This window comes from Scyliorhinus torazame, unplaced genomic scaffold, assembly GCF_047496885.1.
Source record: "Scyliorhinus torazame isolate Kashiwa2021f unplaced genomic scaffold, sScyTor2.1 scaffold_438, whole genome shotgun sequence".
Classification (NCBI taxonomy): Eukaryota; Metazoa; Chordata; class Chondrichthyes; order Carcharhiniformes; family Scyliorhinidae; genus Scyliorhinus; species Scyliorhinus torazame.
In genome coordinates, this window is record NW_027308165.1 from 83,748 (window position 1) to 89,747 (window position 6,000).

The 6,000-nt window shown below is 64.5% G+C and overlaps 1 pseudogene; it reads left to right on the forward strand.

The window, feature by feature from the left end:
• Positions 1-998: 998 nt before the first annotated feature.
• Positions 999-4,375, forward strand: LOC140406294 (uncharacterized; annotated as a pseudogene).
• Positions 4,376-6,000: the final 1,625 nt, after the last annotated feature.

Genomic DNA, 6,000 nt, shown 5'->3' on the forward strand with positions numbered 1-6,000 from the left:
GTGGTACTCCACTTGTAACTGAACTCCATTCTGAACATTTCCCATCAACCACCACCCTCTGTCTTCTTTCAGCTAGAGGATGTTATTGATGGGATATTTACGATGGGCTGAATTGGCAGCTTTTGTGGATGTCCTCCTCTTTACCTCACGCAAACCCGCCATGCTCAACCCAGGAGCAGGACGGTCATTCAATTAAACTATGTGCTCACTGTCCCGCAACACCTTTTGCAATTGCTTTGTGAAGTAAACTCTATTTATTGAGCACCCGAGTGTCTTGTTTTCTTCTCACTTCGCAGCCTTTGACGTTCCCAAGTCGGGGATACGCGTGGGAGGCGGAGGAGGCCTTCCAGGCTCTCCCGGGCCTCTTGCGCCGCGCGACCAGGGCTTGGCAGCACGACGGCCCAACTCTGTTGACCGCGCGCCTCCCTCGTAATGAGGGATCGTTAACGTTCAGCCGGGCGGGGGGGGGGGGGGGGGGGGGGAAGGGGGCAGACGGCGCCCTCAGTTCGATGCCTCGGGAACCTCTCGGCAGTGCGGCGCTCCCTCAGTACCCGCCGTGAAAGGCCTCGCCCGGGCAGCCTAACGCACAGCCGGCAATGGCCACATGATGGGAATCGGGGCAGGTCTTGGGGGGGGCGGGGGGGGTTCCCCCCCCTGGCGGTGGCCATTTTGGACGCCAACCTGGCCTCTCGAACCTTGGCCACGCCGTGAGAGGGGCCTTTTTTTCCCGGCCGTCTCTGCGAACCCCCCCCCCCCCGCTCCCTGGTGGCCATCTTCGGCGTGGACCCGACGACCTAAACATTGGCCGTAGGGTGGGGCTGAAACAGCGATGGGTGCCTTCTCCTTTTACTCAGCCGCCCCACGGCGGCGGCCATCTTGAGTTGGCGCCCCGGACGTTGGCCGCGCGACCGGGTTGATGGGGAGGGGAGGGACGACAACGGAGCTGTCACGCAGGTCACGGTCCCCGCCACGTCCGGTGGGTGGACGACTGGACGGACATGGTCTCTGGGGCCGAGCGTGACCGGGGTCGAAGGTCGAGGGCTCGGTTGGCCAACCCCGACCCCTCGGACCGGCAATGGGGAGGGTGGGACACGGCCGAACGTAGCCGGACTCAGACCTCCGTCCACCTCTCCTCCAATGGGGAGTGGGGGGGGGGGGGCAAAGAAAACGTGGGGGACCGTGGGTTTTAGCCCCTTTAAACCCACATAATAAACTTGACCAATGGGGAGGCTGCTTTCAAATAGAGCGGAGGACCTGTTTTGAAAGGCGGGCGCCGATTGGTGGAGACCCCACGTGGGAGGCCGGCCAATGGGAGCGGGGCGTGGCGTGAGGGGCGGCCCGACCAATGGCGGCGCGGCGGAAGGGGGCGGCCAGGCCAATGGGGATTGCGGGGCGCTGAGGCGGGTGACGCGTGGGGAGCAGCCGGTGACGCGGCAGCCGGTGACGCGAAGGGAGGGGGCGGAGCCGGTGACGCGCGGACCGACCCAGCTGAGCTCGAGCGGCGGCTGTTGGGCCTCGCGCGCGGCGGCCGTTGGGATTCGAATCGAGCGGCCGTTGGTCGGGGGCGCGGCCGGTTGCCGGGGAGACACCGCCGGGAGCGCCGCCTGAGGTCTGGCGGCTGATTGGCGGGGGTGGAGGGGGAGGGGGCGCCGCCTCCTCTTAAAGAGACAGGACACTCCCTTAAAGGGACCCACCCCCAACAAAAGTGCCCCCACCCCCACATTGGAATCCCGGATCCGCGCTTCCACACCCCCCACCCCCCCCCACCCACAATTCCCGCCCCTCCTCCGGAAAGCAACCCGCCAAACCCGGGTTGACCGAAGAGCGGCCATTTTGTCGCCCCCCCCCCCCCCGCACTTTCCGCCGTCACGTTCCGGCACGCCTTGCCGGCGTCGGTGCCGGATGGGCGGCCGGAAGGGACCGTTTGGTCCCCCTCCCTCCCTCCGCCAACCCGAAAGGAACCTGCCAGGCGAAGATTGGCCGAAGAGGCGGCCATCTTGTCGCCTCTTTCCCAGTCACGTTTCGGGAGATCCGGCCGGCATCTTGGGACGGGGTGGGGGGGTGGGGGGCAGCCAGATTGGACCTTTCGGTGACCTTCGACTCTTTCCCCCCCCCCCCCCCCATCCGCACAATAAAAGGGAACGGTCGGGTGAGGGAGGGCGGGGAAAATCGGCCAACGGGGCGGCCGTCCATCTCCCTTTAGTCCGATGGCATCCATTCCCCCCACCCCCTTGCACCGGTTGCCGAATCGGATTCCAACCTCTTCCCTCCCCTCTGCGCCCCCCCCCCCCCCCCCCCCACACCCATTGGCGAGGGGAGGGGAGACGGGCAAGTTGGCGTGGCGGCGTCAGCAACTCAGGACTTGGGTGGGCCTGTCGGGAAGGTTGACGCGATTGGCGACGACCCCGATTTGGGTGGGGGGGGGGGGCATGAGGAGTTTGGGGCCTAGAGCCAATCGGGAGCGAGAGGAGAAGGGATGTGTGGGGGGCGGGGGGGTTTGCGGTCAGTTTGGGCTTGACCGTTGGCCAAATTGACGTGTTTTTTTTTTCTTCCCCTCTCTACCTTTTGTCTCCTCCGCAGAGTCGACCCCGGGCCTGATCGGGGACGGTGCGATGGCGGAGAGCGAGGCTTCGAGCGGGAGCCGGGCCCCCCCGGCCCTCAGGCCTACCAGTGCCTGGAGTGCGGCAAGAGCTTCAAGGGTCGTCCCGGCTGGGCCCACCACCAGCGTAGCCATACTGGCGAGCACCAGCGTAGCCATACTGGCGAGCGGCCCTACAAGTGCTCCGAGTGCGGCAAGGCCTTCAAGGGCTCGTCGGCGCTGCTGTATCCACCAGCGCGGGCACACCGGCGAGAGGCCCTACAAGTGCTCCGAGTGCGGGAAGGCCTTCAAGAGGGCCTCGCTGCTGTCCGTCCACCAGAGCGTCCACACGGGCGCCCGGGTCTTCCGCTGCGCCCTGTGCGGCCTGACCTTCAAGTGGTCCTCCCACTACCAGTACCACCTGCGCCAACACACCGGGGAGCGCCCTACGCCTGCTCGGAGTGCGGCAAGGCCTTCCGCAACTCCTCCAGCCTCTCGCGGCACCGGCGGGTACACACGGGGGCCCGGCCCTACCCCTGCGAGCTCTGCGGCAAGGCCTTTGCCCAGTCCGCCAACCTCCGGCAGCACCAGCGCACCCCACTCGGGGCGAGAGGCCGTACCGCTGCGGCGAGTGCGGGCGGGCCTTCACCCACTCCTCCAACCTCCTGCTCCACCGCCGCACCCACGCGGGGCAGCGCGCCCACCGGTGCCCCCCTCTGCGCCAAGTCCTTCGCCACCCCGGCCTACCTGCAGCGCCACCTCCGCTGCCACGCTGGCCAGGCCGCGGCCGCCCTCCCGCCGCCGGAGGAGGCCCCGCCGGCCGTGGCGGGCGAGGTGGTGGTGGAGGCCGCCTGCCCGCTGCTGCCCCACCCCAGCCCCGCCGACGAGACGCCCTACAAGTGCGCCATCTGCGAGCGCAGCTTCGCCCAGCTGGCGGGCGTGCTGGCCCACCAGCGCGGCCACACTGCCGAGCAGCGGCTGGTGCAGGCCGAGGCGGAGGTGACCTGTGCGGCCCCCGCCTCCCCCGCCCCCCCCCTCCCTCCTCCCCCGGCCCCCCTCCCGCGCCCGCCGCGCCGCCGCCGCCCGAACGGGGCCGCCCTTACCAGTGCGCAGACTGCGGCAAGGCCTTCAAGGGCTCGTCGGGCCTCCGCTACCACCAGCGCGGGCACACCGGCGAGAGGCCCTACAAGTGCTCGGAGTGCGGCAAGGCCTTCAAGAGGGCCTCGCTGCTGTCCCGTCCACCAGCGCGTCCACACGGGCGCCCGGGTCTTCCGCTGCGCCCTGTGCGGCCTGACCTTCAAGTGGTCCTCCCACTACCAGTACCACCTGCGCCAACACACCGGGGAGCGGCCCTACGCCTGCTCGGAGTGCGGCAAAGCCTTCCGCAACTCCTCCAGCCTCTCGCGGCACCGGCACCTCCACACGGGGGCCCGGCCCTACCCCTGCCAGCTCTGCGGCAAGGCCTTTGCCCAGTCCTCCAACCTGCGGCAGCACCAGCGCACCCACACGGGCGAGCGCCCCTACGCCTGCGCCGAGTGCGGCAAAACCTTCACCCACTCCTCCAACCTGCTGCTCCACCGCCGCACCCACTCGGCCCAGCGCCCGCACGCCTGCCCGGTCTGCGCCAAGTCCTTTGCCGTGGCCTCCTACCTGCAGCGCCACCTGCGTACCCATGCCGCCGAGGCGCCGCCCCCAGCCCGCGGCCCTGCCGCCGCCCCCCCGCCCTCCAGGGGCTCCAGGCCCTGCCCACCATCCAGATCATCCACACCGTGCAGTCGTTGCCAACCGTCCAGCTAGTGCAAACCCCTTCTGAGAGCACGCGCCAGCCTAGGGCACCAAGTGACGTCAGCGTACACCACCAACCCCCCCCTCCATTGCATCTCCTCCTCAAACGATAAAGCACCCATTGATCGGTGCCCATTCATTGCTTTGCATTCCCCCCCCCCCCCTCACCACTCAAACCCCCCCCCCCCCCAGACCCTTCTCCCCAGTGCCTCGCTCTTTCCAACGATGAAGTGACGGGCCGCCGGGCCAACTTCCCGCCACGTGTGAGCCAGGGACGAACGTCACCGATTTCCACATACTTTACAAGTTTGGAGCTTCAGGGCGAGGGAATCGGCTGCTTGGGACCGCAGAATGGAAAGCTCCTGGCCCTTGCGCAAGCGCACATCCCGTGCGTCGTGGGTCCTGATGGGTGCATCCAATGTCGCCCCACGTGCCTGCGTGGAGACTCGTCACTTCTCTGCCATGCCTCGCTCCCGCCAACAAAATCCGCCAGAGAGCTGAGTGAGGCCGAGCGCACCCGTCCCACCTCCAGCCCCTCATCGGCGAACGGTCAAATATCGACAATTTCCACAGAGGATAAAAGGGCGAGCTTCGCACCGAGGCAGTCTGTGGACTTTACAAGTTTGGAGCTTCGCACCGAGGCAGTCTGTGGACTTTACAAGTTTGGAGCTTCGCACCGAGGCAGTCTGTGGACTTTACAAGTTTGGAGCTTCGCACCGAGGCAGTCTGTGGACTTTACAAGTTTGGAGCTTCGCACCGAGGCAGTCTGTGGACTTTACAAGTGTGGAGCTTCGCACTGATACAGTCTGTGGACTTTACAAGTTTGGAGCTTCGCACTGATACAGTCTGTGGACTTTACAAGTTTGGAGCTTCGCACCGAGGCAGTCTGTGGACTTTACAAGTTTGGAGCTTCGCACCGAGGCAGTCTGTGGACTTTACAAGTTTGGAGCTTCGCACTGAGGCAGTCTGTGGACTTTACAAGTGTGGAGCTTCGTACCGAGGCAGTCTGTGGACTTTACAAGTTTGGAGCTTCGCACTGATACAGTCTGTGGACTTTACAAGTTTGGAGCTTTGCACTGATACAGTCTGTGGACTTTACAAGTGTGGAGCTTCGTACCGAGGCAGTCTGTGGACTTTACAAGTTTGGAGCTTCGCACTGATACAGTCTGTGGACTTTACAAGTTTGGAGCTTTGCACTGATACAGTCTGTGGACTTTACAAGTGTGGAGCTTCGCACCGAGGCAGTCTGTGGACTTTACAAGTGTGGAGCTTCGTACCGAGGCAGTCTGTGGACTTTACAAGTTTGGAGCTTCGCACTGATACAGTCTGTGGACTTTACAAGTTTGGAGCTTTGCACTGATACAGTCTGTGGACTTTACAAGTTTGGAGCTTCGCACCGAGGCAGTCTGTGGATTTTACAAGTTTGGAGCTTCGCACTGATACAGTCTGTGGACTTTACAAGTTTGGAGCTTCGCACCGAGGCAGTCTGTGGACTTTACAAGTTTGGAGCTTTGCACTGATACAGTCTGTGGACTTTACAAGTTTGGAGCTTCGCACCGAGGCAGTCTGTGGATTTTACAAGTTTGGAGCTTCGCACTGATACAGTCTGTGGACTTTACAAGTTTGGAGCTTCGCAC